The sequence below is a fragment of the Plutella xylostella genome, chromosome 6 (assembly GCF_932276165.1).
Source record: "Plutella xylostella chromosome 6, ilPluXylo3.1, whole genome shotgun sequence".
Taxonomy (NCBI): domain Eukaryota; kingdom Metazoa; phylum Arthropoda; class Insecta; order Lepidoptera; family Plutellidae; genus Plutella; species Plutella xylostella.
Genome location: NC_063986.1, coordinates 1446856 through 1459656, shown reverse-complemented (window position 1 = coordinate 1459656; position 12801 = coordinate 1446856). Strand labels below are relative to the sequence as shown.

Here is a 12801-nt window from a genome sequence, read left to right as displayed (position 1 = left end):
GTATGTCGTTATTTTAGAGTATTTTAAGTTAAAGCTTATTTATATAAAAATATTATACAGGTGTATTATTAATGAAAATAAAAAAATATTTTCCATAGAAACTTTGTTGGTCACGTGACTTTCTACTATGGAGAACGAATATTTTTTTTCGCGAATTTCCAAAACTCGTAGAACAAAAGTTGTTCAGAATGACCCTCTGAGTCGCCCCCTTTCGGCTATACCCTTTTTGCAACACCATGTATAATTCATAAGTTGTTTGATCATAGTAAGATGTTCTAAAGTTTTGTGAACTTTAAATGTAAGTTAAAACAATTATAATACTACTACTATACTACCTACTATACCACCGATAGAATAACCGTAATCAAGAAACACTAAATCATCACAGAAAAAGCGTTGCGTATACGTTTAAAAGTTTAATAAACAATATTTATTTTAAGGTCCGTTACTAAACACGTTTTACTACAACGCCCGCACCCGAGTGAAAGTGTTATTTTAGCATGTTCAAATTTACAAAAAAATTACATAGGCCCGAGTCATACAGAGTTTTTATACTTATAACTCATTGAACTAATATTCTACGCTACTAATACAGTACCACGTCATCATAAACAGCTGTCCGTAATCGTATTAACAGTGCGTATAGAATTTTATTGATTGTAAGTTTTAACTTAATTTCTGACATGATTTGTTATTTTATTATTTGACGGTAAGTACAAGTAAAATGTGGTGTACACATTTTTTAAAATTCTTTACTTGCTAAATGTTTGCAGATATCTTTTCTAACTCTTTAAATAAATTTAAAAATAATGTATTGAACAGCTTTAAAGTAATAGCACTCTTTTTAAGATATCATTCTAATTTTTGTTTATGATACTAATACTAATCACTAAATAGTGTGTAATAGTGTAATAGTCTTGTAAGCAAATGTTGTGCATACCTTTAATTAAGTTATAATGTATACAATGTTACAAGTAAAAAAGATACACTATGTACATATAAATTTATAAGTGATTTTTTTTTAACTAGTAGGTAAGCCTTAAAAAATGGTAATTGTTACGATTTTCGAGACCACCTCTAGCAATGGTGAGTAAAGCCTGCATACACACAAACACATCTTAAGTGAAAGTGCTGAGAGGCACTGAAGGCTCTAATTGACATTAACAAACGATCTTTTGTTTTACTCTTCGCACACGTAAATATTGTAAACAATAATTTTCATTAACATAAAAACCAGGTCATAGGGTTGTCACTAACAAGTAAAAACTGCTTTAGAATCCTTATCATGGTTTTACATGAATGGAATCTAACTACTCGTATAATACCCTTGACGATTCAAAGAAATTAACATGAACAAAAAAGTACCTCTATCAAAATGTACATGCCGAATCTACATCGTTACAGAGCTCTTAAATGCAAATCAAAATCACACTTCAAAACAACATGATAAGAACGGTTACTGTTCAGTGGTCACGTTATTTAAGGTTAATCAAAGAGACTTTATATGTTATTTTCTCTTTTTCTTTAACTGGTTACCGCCTCACGTTACATGTCTTATTAAGATTTCAAGTCGGCGCGCTTAAGAGTTACTTTAGTGTTAAACATGCATTTCCTTGAGTTTTGAATATTGAGTGAGCTGAGCTCTACATTCAGGAAACACGATCACAGACTCTTATCGCATTTTTGTAAATACATATTTGTTTCGCCTATTGCCAAGCGAGCTTGTGTGGACTTTGTAGCAATCAATTCTGCAGTCTAGAGACTCTCTAGAGGGTGATATAAAGCCGAAGCCTAAATATGTGTGTGTATGTGCCTGTGAATTATGCCAAAAACCTATAAATATTAAAGATACAGCAGTAACACGTATGCACATAAATCTATTAACACGAATACTATGCTCAGCCCTCCAGTTCGTCTGTTTGACCTTTGCTCCTACTTTCTCTGGCTGGCTGACTATTTTATGAATAAGATTTGCCTGTTGCCATGTCTGTGCTGCTCAGATTATCAGAATGGCTAGGTTGTGTATTTTGTTCCTTTATGTATTTACCACTAAGTATACAGATTGTTGCAAAAGTAATTGTAGCACATAGCTAACGTAACATCTTTGACATCTTTGATAAAAGCACTGGTAAAATTAAAAAAAATCCTTATAAAATTGTATAATCTTTTGTGTCTAATTTATAACTTTTAGTTCATATCAACTTTTAGTTTATATCAACATAGCATAAAGCTCTGCTTCTATTAAGTTCGTAGTATGTTTGCCTTTTGGGTTAATATCTAGAAAAGTATTTAGAATTAAGCTACATATTTAAAATTGATGTTAACCTGTTGTGTAAACCTTAAAATAAAATAATAATAAAAATAAAAAAACATCCTTGTATGACAGTGAACTCTTATTTTGTACTACGAATGTTTAAGTATCTCAGTTTATTTTGACTGCAATTTAAAATGAAACAAAAAAAATTACCCCACGTTAATTTGGTTCCCCTTATGTAGGTCAGTAAATGTTCAGCTGCTATTAACAGGCTTTACCCTAAATATGTCAGCTTTTGTGGGTTCGAACGAGCGAGTTGGCATGTTTTGTCACAGTCCTGGCGTCGGCACCTGCTTTGTCAACTGTTTTATGTTTGCTTTTACTTTTGGTCTTTTAAAAGTGACATGTGCGAATTTTCAGTATTTTTTTACCGACTTCATAAAAAGGAAGATGTTCTCAATTCGTCGGGATCTTTTTACTAAGTTAATGTAGAACTTATTGGCTGTACGCAGGTATGGGTTTTTTCATATATGATGTTGGATTTTATTTGTCATACCAACTATGAAGAAATTTCGTTGAACCTGTCAACTTTATTAATCTCACTATTTATAAAGTTACATATAAGTTGGTACATACTACATACCACGTATATACCTATTTATAAAACATTATCTTCGAGCTATTTCAACCAGTCCATTTTCTATTTCGTGGGCAGAGACATACTCATCTTAATTAAACATATTTCCCATGTTTTTACAAGCCATTCTCATCGGTCATTGAACAAAAGCGAATTAAACGAAATACTTTTACTCGTACATAGAACAAAAAAGGTTTTTATAGAATTTGCATTGTTATCTTGTAAACTAAGTTACCTCTTTACCTTACAAAAAGGTGTGTATGCAAACACCCACACAGATATACGCTGCTGCATACTTAGTTGGAACTTTCGATGAAAATTATACCGTAAAATATTATTAATCTTTATATTTATTCAGTTATAGAACAAAGATAAATAATGTAGGTACTTCAAAAATATATTGTATGTATACGTAAGTTATAAATATTATTCATATAATTGGCATAAGAGTTGAAATTGATTTTAATAGACAAAAATGCTCATAGAATGAAACCGCTTCCTCCATTACACCTTGTTCCATTTATGAAGTATCATAGCCTGTGCCAAGGTTCTATGAAGAGCTTTATTATGTGAAACAAGGTATTACTGTGGAAAGCTTTGAAGGAAGAAGTGTCACGGACATAGAAAAAAAAACAGGCAGAGGAGCATCAAACATATTATTGACACCGGAAAACCTTTCTTTTGCTCTGAGGCATAAAAAAATAGTGATATAACGCATTTGCGTACATACAGTCATACATTTAAACCAAATCAACATCGGTAGCGGACCTTAGAAGAGGATTTTGTGGAGAGATTGGATGATTACAGGCTACTGATGAAATATCGTACTTAAGATAAATCTATTTATATTAAAAAAAACAAAATATATCATTTTATTAGAAACGAATATAATTTTGTAGTACCTAACTATGCGTTTAATCATATTATAAATAAATGGCACGCAGCACTTTGTTAAAAAACCATTTTCCCATTTACCGAGCGGGGGCCACTTGCTCCACCGCGCGTTAAGTTTCACCGATTAAGTTTAACGATTAAACGGCGATTAAGCGCATGCCGCGGCTCGCTTCCTCCCCGTCATTACTGACTGATGGGCCTCGTTAGTCCGATGTGTTGATTGGTCCGTCACCAATCAAGGATTACACCGATTGGCGGTGAAAGGGTGTTAGCTTTTTATTTGGAGTTCCGTTTTCGAACGCCTTGATTTATCGTCTCACGGATAATTTTATAAAGGTCTGAATAAGTCACTAGTTATTTGCATACTTAAGTATAAAAAAATATGAAACAACTCCGTAATACTATGACTACTAAGGTTGAGTGGTAGAAAGTGCCTAGGTATACCAATAATAAGTGCATCTAAGTACGCTTCTTATTTATGTATACTTACCTAAGTACTAAGTATATACCTATATGTGTGCAATATAAAAAAACATATAAATAAAATCGAATCGTAAATTGAATGAATCACGCCTACGAAGACCACTACTAATGCGTTCATTGATAAATCGAGTCGGTCGATAGTGTTAGTACAACGCAGTACATTGATGTCACCACTCCGGTTGTTCACACTCCATTCATGCTTCACTATCAATGGACGACGATCAACATTTTTGAACAGCCGATGATTGAGTAGCAGAAGTTACAATGGCATTTCTAGGGGTGTTTTGTTTGGGTGAAAGTAGGTGTGAATGAACTATATTTTGTGTGGTGATCTTACTTGTTTATTAAGTAGAAACATAAAATATTTATTGTAATAATATTATAAGTATTAATTTTACAAACTTTAATCATTCGGGTTACTTGTTGATCATATTCCACCTTTTAGTACTTATTAGTAATTTCAACATTATTATGTAACTTTCTTTTCATCTACAACATAAAAATCGTAACGCTTGTCGACTGCGTGTTTGAACTTGAGGAAATTGGGCAATTTAACGCGTCGTTGGTCAAGGTCTTAAACTCGGGTTATACAATGTTAGTTAACTGAGAACGTTGCCCTCTGACTTCTTAGAGTGGGTAAATTAGGGTGTTACAACTTACATACATACATGTATCTGTGTGGGAGTCACGGAACTGTCAATCCACGGTTTCGTGAGTACGCCATGAACCGATTCTAAAGTGATGTTATTTATTAAATTACATTTGTCTTAATAAAAAGTTTTGCAGCTGTGTATGGTATACTGTGTGCTTCTTTCAAGTAGGCCTAGTAAACCTAGGCAGCTCTAAATTGAATTGACTGTTGACCACTATAATTATTTTAATTCATACTTATGTACTTATCTGTATGAAAATGAACAACCACTCATAAAAAAATACCATGTTTATTTAATATCTATAGACACACCTACGAGTAAGACCTATTATTACCCGTAAAATTCAGGAGGGTCACTACACGAAAACACTGTAAGAGAGCCCTAAGACTCCCCTAACCAAAACTCGATCCCGTAGTATTAAACAATATCGATAGCGTTACAGCTGTCCAAAACTTCATATTTCGTAAGGCAAGAGTGGCCCCCTAAGCTCAAGCGATTCATAACCGTCCCAAATAGGGCCCAGTGGGTTCAAGACCTTGACTGTGGCTTTCTAAATCCTCACCCAAGTGAGACATACGGACAAAGGTGTTTTCTCCCGGGTATTTCAAAACTTCGAGAGCCATCACTGACCCTGCGAGGTTTGATAGACGCTGTGTGTTTATAGAAGAATTTATGGTATCCTATTCTATTCTATTCTAATCTGAGAGCTGAAAAATCATCTGGCTACTAGAGCTAGATGATTTTTCAAAATATCCTTAATTTAATTTTCAGCTCAGCCACAATTGCTGCAATTCCGAAGGCATAAATGGAAATTTTGGCCCTTTCGTACCCATAAGTGATGCTACCTACTTTGAGTAGCAGTTTATTTATGATTTAAATACATTATATTTGAAAGTTATTTCTGTTTTGATTAACATTAAGCTGCATTCAATGTATTAGCATTAGCATGTTAATGTTCATGGAAAATAATTCAAATTTCCCAAGCGCAGGATAATTTTCTTCATGGTATTAGCAATTCACTTATCAGTACCTACTAGTAAGCATCTACTAACTAAACAGGTGTGTAGTTCGTAGATATACGTTTTAATGACTTATTTACGATCATAAATTTGAAAGCCACACATTTTACGGTAAAACGTTTCTACAAACCCTGACCGATTGGTAAATATATTAATAAATGCAAAATCATTCGGACTATTTGGCACACATTCTTTTCCACATCATCATTAGACATAACTTTTCCTTTTCGCCAACCAACGTGCCTAAGACAAGATGCAATTAATAACTAGTAGGTTATTGATCATTTGCAGCGGTTACTAACCATAAATTTAAATTATATTTAAATGAATTTGGTTTTGAACGTGATAAATTGTATTTTTCTTTCATTGCCAGGCAGCTCATATATCTCATAACTATACCTGACTCTCGTGTGTTGATGAGTAATATTTGGTGTGCCCGAAAAGAGCTGTTCAAGATGATTCACCTCGGTGACAAACCCTAGTCTAACTCTTGAGTTTAAAAAGAAGTTAAAGAAGAAATTACTAATAATTGCAATAATTGCAATAGAAGAGTTTAAGAAGAAATTATTAATAATTGCAGTGATAGAGTAACCCTCAATTTCATTGCATACTCATTAACGATTTAAATCCTAAGCGGCAAACATTACTAGTTACAAACATACCAATTAACTAAAGCCATGCTGAGTTTATAAGTAGTAGCTACTTAAATAAAATCCGGGACAAATTCGTAATAGCAGCGGAAACACATATGTTTAAGTGGCACACGACACGACGTACCCTGTTCTCTGACCATTATTAATGGTAAACGGTTCTCCCGCTGTGTTCATCACACATACTTATTTTCGTATTATATAGGCTTCATGGGTTATATGTAACAGTATTTACGTGCCTTATAATATGAAAATAATTAAAAATATATTCAATCTTCTTATCATATCTGTGAAAACACAAGAGCTATACAAGGTTTTCAGCGAGGTGAAATGCCATTCAGATTACTGTAAGTTCAGGGTGCCCTGAAGTATACATATAAGAATAGAATAGAATAGAATACTCTTTATTTTGCACCATGAATTAAATATCATCATATAAATCATGTGACGTCACTAAAAGGGTATCATTTTTTCACCCCAATACTAATACATATATTCCATTAGTAATTATATTTAATCACATTAAAACTAAGTAAGTTCCTGTCGACAGATGCTAATAAAATATACTTGGACTTAAATATTCCTGGATGTTCTCGAAGTATGATAAATAAGACCACCCTCAGGACTTTTATACACACTTTACACATCGTGAGTGTTTAGCACCTCTTCCTACAAACATCTAAAGGGATTATAAACCTCACTGTTTCTGTAATAAAGTAGGAATTTCATGTTTATGAAGGCTAGATGAAGTGTGTAACCCGGAGCCTCCCGCTGAGGCGGCGGCGACGGCGGCTGACACACATCGCGGGGGCCACTCCTCTATGGTCACTCAAACTGGTTTCTTTTCACAGCCAGCCAAGAGAAGCCAAGCTCCGAATGTTTAGCTCAAATTAGTTAACGGGTGGGTTTTGGTAATATACATATTATCATATCGGTAAAGTTTGGTTATTTTGTAAGTTATTTAACGTGTGTTCATCGCTGGATCTTGAAAATGTAATTATGATATCATCTATGACAGAGTCATGTATTGAAATTGACGTTCATCAATGAACCTACGATATTGTATCGGATTCTATCCTGTATGTTTTAAAAAATATGGTGTGTAATAGCATCTCGTTATTCTATGGTAATAGTGTGTATTTGCATGTACCTACTCCACTGTGAAGGAGAGTTATGAGAATGTACTTATTGTGACTACTTACTACGTAACTTTATACTTATTTAATAAAAATATACAGATTTGAAGCAATAGGAAGGGTGCCTTTTACAATGAATGGTTAATAGACAAATTAACTTCCTCTGTTGGAAAAATAGTCAATAAACTGTATTTAACAATTAATAATCTTAAATAAGGCAAACTCTGCTTATAACAGAATCTTATTCAGGAATCAAATATTGCACCGGACGGGAACGCGTCGGGTCACGATCCGCTCTGAATACTCTCAGACGATTCCTGTTCTTTTTATTTGATTATATTAAATTTTATCACTTAATTGTGTCTATTTCCGAGACGAAAAAAATAGACATTACTTAGAAGCTTCTAAAAGCTTCCGTGACCTACTTATGCTTTTACTACATTTGTAGTAGGCATGTAGTAAGAGCAAGATTTATGAATGAACTTTTGTACACAAGTCTAAAATAACTCAATTAACACATTACCGTCTTGTATTTAAAATGTTTCATATTTGAACTTGGATGACTAATAAATAACAGTTTAGTTTTGCAGAAGGGGTGGTTTAAACTACCCTTATCCAATCCAACCAATAGCGTAACAAAAACAACAACACTCACCAATCACAGGTTGCAACACAAAAACAAAAGACAACCGCCTCGCGTCCACGGCTACACACACACACGCACAATCCTTTCCACTGTTCTTTTTTCGAAAAAGTTTTTCAGTTTTCGAACACGTAAGTAGGCATATATACGGGCGGTGCGCGCCCGGCCGACTGCTAGCGACAAGTGATAATGCGGCAGGTGCCAGCTTCCCTCTAACAAGGTCACCCCCACTCGCATACCCTCGTTTCTCGCAGAGAAAGTTTACCTACATACATACCAAATTTCTGAACTGATTGGCCTTCGAAATTATAAGAGTGAGATGTTACGGGGGGTCCCGCTTCACGCTGAAACGATTTGGTAATGTTTTGTAATGGCGGTAGTCGGCGGTACCGAGTATCGTCGCGTGCTTTTATTGAATAGCCGCTGATGCTCCGTGCTGAGACAGTCGGCAGGTTAAATAATATGGTTAAGTAAAAGTTATTGGTTATCATCGTATGAAATTTTATCGTTTTTTGGGTAATATTTAATGTGGATGATTAAATTGTGATTGGTTTGACTTTTAACGAAATGTAGAATAGGGGTTTTTAGTGTGGGTGTTTAACCTTTTTGGAATATTGATACATATTAAACATAAATTGCTACCTGAAATTTCATATAATTTTAGTGTATCGTTTTGTTCAACAAAATTATTATCATTCATTGTTATTATATGAGAGAGTAGGTGTAAGAAAAAGTAAAATATTTTAAAATTTATCTATAATATTATATACGAACCAGGATATAAGAGACCAAAGTTTCTTAAACAAATATTTAATAAGGGAGGAGAAATCTGGCTTGGTAAATAATTAAAAAATAAATGCTTATGTCAAATCATGTTACATCGATTGGCTCCAATCGCCGTTATTAATCTGCATGTTTCGTTATCAGTAACGAAATATCTTAACGGCGAGATTAAGATATATTTTTGCTGAATGAATAAAGGTTGGTAATAAAAGTTGACATTTAATTTACTTATCATTACCCTAAAGTACAGATGGAAGATAAATAAAATGTATACAGGGAGTTACATGGAGTTACATGAAGATTGGTGAGATAAATACTTTTCATTGCACACACATATATTTAAATAATTATGAACAAAATAGGACTAGCCCAAAACTGATATTTCTGACAAATATGGTATATTTGTGTAAAAACATGTTACTAGCCATAATTTTTTTTAAATAAAATGTAGGTACCAATACTATAAAACCAATATCTTTAGCACCTTCTATCTTCCTATAATCTAAAAGTCATCAAACAAACTGAAAGTGTTAAAAATATATCTCTGTTGAACATTGATCTCGATTCCCATACAAAAGAGTTCAACGTGCTTACAGAACTTAATTATTATTATCAAGATTAGATAAATGTCGCATTCTGACACAGCTATGTTATCTAGGAAATAAATCACAAGAGATATATCTACTAATTGTAAGTGAAGAAGTAGTAATGACATATGACATTTGGGAATAGTACATCACAATGTATTGGGAACTCTACCTATAATTTGTGGAAGTAAAATAAAACTATTTACATAGATTATGTTAACATTTTCTTAGACAAGCAGATGGAACAGTGACGATAGGAATTGTCCCAAAGTTTAGTTTAGGATGTGATAGACAGATCTGATGGATAGGTTTTATTTACTGTAGTCTAGAATTTACGCTGTTTTGTCAATTAAACCACGTCCATTGTGACATGGTTGTATTTAAAGTGCTCACTTACGTAAATTTTATGAGGAATACGTATGTAAATAATGTACATCTGTGGAAAATTTACTCATTTACTACACGTGTAACAACAAAACAAAAATCACCAATCACTTAGTAACATGTACTTATTTAACAATAAAAATAACGTGATTATAAATCGTGATCATAACATACAAACTGTTATCCCGTCAGCGTCAGAACGTTGCCCCGGAACATTTATAACTTTCACCTTTTGGTTACATCATACAACAATTACCACCACGAAATTGATCGGTGTTCTAATGGCTAAGACAATCCATTTCGGAAGAATGCCGAGTAGGTAGGCAGCTCTAGATAGTTATCTGAGAGATGGGTGCATGATGAAATGAAGAGTCTTTTGAATGCTGTTGTAAAATATTGTATGCTTTGGTTTGTTTGGTAATGGTTAAAAATGAATGGTGGTGGTGGACTAGGGCTAAACCCTTCCTTCATTGGAAGGCGACCTGTGCCTCAGCAGTGGAGATGTAATGGGTCGTGATGATGAAAAAGAAATTAAACATAAAATATTTGAGTTTCTAAGGGTCTTTTTAACCGACTTCAAAAAAAGGAGGAGGTTCTCAATTCGTCGGGATCTTTTTTTTTATGTATGTTCACCGATTACTCCGCCGTTTATGGACCGATTTTGAAAATTCTTTTTTTGTTGTATTGCATTGAGCTCCCAGGTGGTCCCATTTTTTTTCAGAAGTTTAGTTCACCCCCAAGGGTGGGTAAAGGGGTAAAAACAGGGTATGAATTTCCATTTTGGGCACCTAGTAACCGATTCTAATGAAATTTAGAATGTAAATATAGTTCTTATAACAAAAAAATATGATGGTGACCTTGAGCTGATCTGATGATGGAAACGGAAGGCAGTCAGGGGAACTCCTCAACGGTATATAGCAACTACTTCGTGTTTAGGCTTGAATGATTCGTATTGATTAGTAGGACTTTTTGGTATCATTTGCACCTTACTTTTGATTGAAAATTATTGCAAATATACTAAAATATACTAATTCAAAAAACCACTAAAATGTAAGAAATAATTTAAGGTTTACACAAATTCTACTCGTATGTGACAGTACAAATATACCTAAGCAGGAACTGTTCTTTTTTGAAGTTGGTGCCATATTTCTTCAGATTACTTTGTCACCGCACCAACATCAAAAAAGAACAGTTCCTGCTTAGGTATATTTGTACTGTCACATACGAGTAGAATTTGTGTAAACCTTAAATTATTTCTTACATTTTAGTGGTTTTTTGAAGTCGGTTTTTTAATTTTTTTAATTATATATTATTAGTTTTATCGACTAACCAAAAAGATGGCTAAACTTTAAAAGGGGTTTCAAAATGAAATGCAGATAAGAGCTTTAGAGCTGCGATGTCACATACACATAGAAGTATATTGAACTTACAACAACCCTCTACTTCCTCTGAATGTTAAATATTAATATTATAATTTTAAATTGTGAAATAAAATAAGATAAGTGATTTATTAAGTTTTAAGCTTATTGTTACATCGGTGTAATTTGAACTCTAAGCCTGAGATTTGTGCCATTACACGAGTTAGATCTAGTTAATAAAATATAATTAAAAAGGCATTATAAAAAGTGTACCGATAATGCTATCAATATAGTTTTCGATCAGATTTAATGATGATCTCTCGGCTTTATAGATCGTCCATCAAGATTAATAGAGACATGGCATTAATGCCTCCTTGACGTGCCGGGAGCTGGGTGCTAAATATTATGAGTTTAGGTTATTACTAGATATATCAGTAACTTCACTTGGTGGCCAGTGTATTTCATGTGAAATTACCAACTTAAAAAAAATATACAGGGTTATTGGTAAGTAGACCTGATCCTTTCAGAAGGTGATAGAGGAGGCCATTTCCAGTCGATTGAACCCCATAATGCATTATCCTAAACTTAACCATTTCTAAGATATTTATTATTTTAGTTTTTTTTTTTAATTTTGCCAAATTTATGTTTAAAACCGATATTTAAAAAAAACTAGCCATATTTAAATATTTTATTGGCTGTTTGCATTAGTAACACCTTAATAAAGTAATTAAAATAATCAAATGTGCATTATTCGACTTAAATTAGACACCATATCTCAAAATAGATAAATATTTTTTAAAAATATTCAAAACGTAAAAATAAATAAGTTAACTTAAAAAAGAATGTCATATGACAATTTTTGGGGCACTTCAGCTTAAAAACATTGTCGCTTCGTTGTCCTTCGGGTACAACGAAGAACCGATGCCAAATTAAAACAAATAGTTATTTTCCTCAGACGGGTATTGTATCCTTCTTGGTTATAAAAGGCATACTTAATTATTGTAATAAAAATATATATTTGAATACGGATCCTAGCCTCTGATATTTCAAAAAACCAGTTAATATGCATGTCAATAATACGTTAGCCCAGGTGTTTTCACTAGCGAATTTATTTATAACGGAAGTATTAAGTGAAGAGCAATACAAAATGACTATAATATAATTAATATGTACGTAGGGTTCTACCTTTTTTGGCATAAGATTTTTTTGCCTAATCTCGTATTGCATAGTAACGTTTGGTCAAAGTCTCGTTACGCCGAAAATCGTATGGCATAAATCTCGTTTAGTAAAAAGTTATTTCGCATAACATTGTTTAGCCTA

At 33.2% G+C, this 12801-nt stretch overlaps 1 protein-coding gene across 1 annotated transcript in view; it reads right to left on the bottom strand.

Moving 5' to 3' along the window:
• Window positions 1-8539, bottom strand: part of LOC105392279 — a 32717-nt gene extending 24178 nt beyond the window's left edge. Inside the window, exon 1 of the mRNA XM_038120186.2 lies at window positions 8382-8539. The gene's annotated coding sequence lies outside the window, so the exon portion shown is untranslated. The remainder of the gene's footprint in view (window positions 1-8381) is intronic.
• Window positions 8540-12801: the final 4262 nt, after the last annotated feature.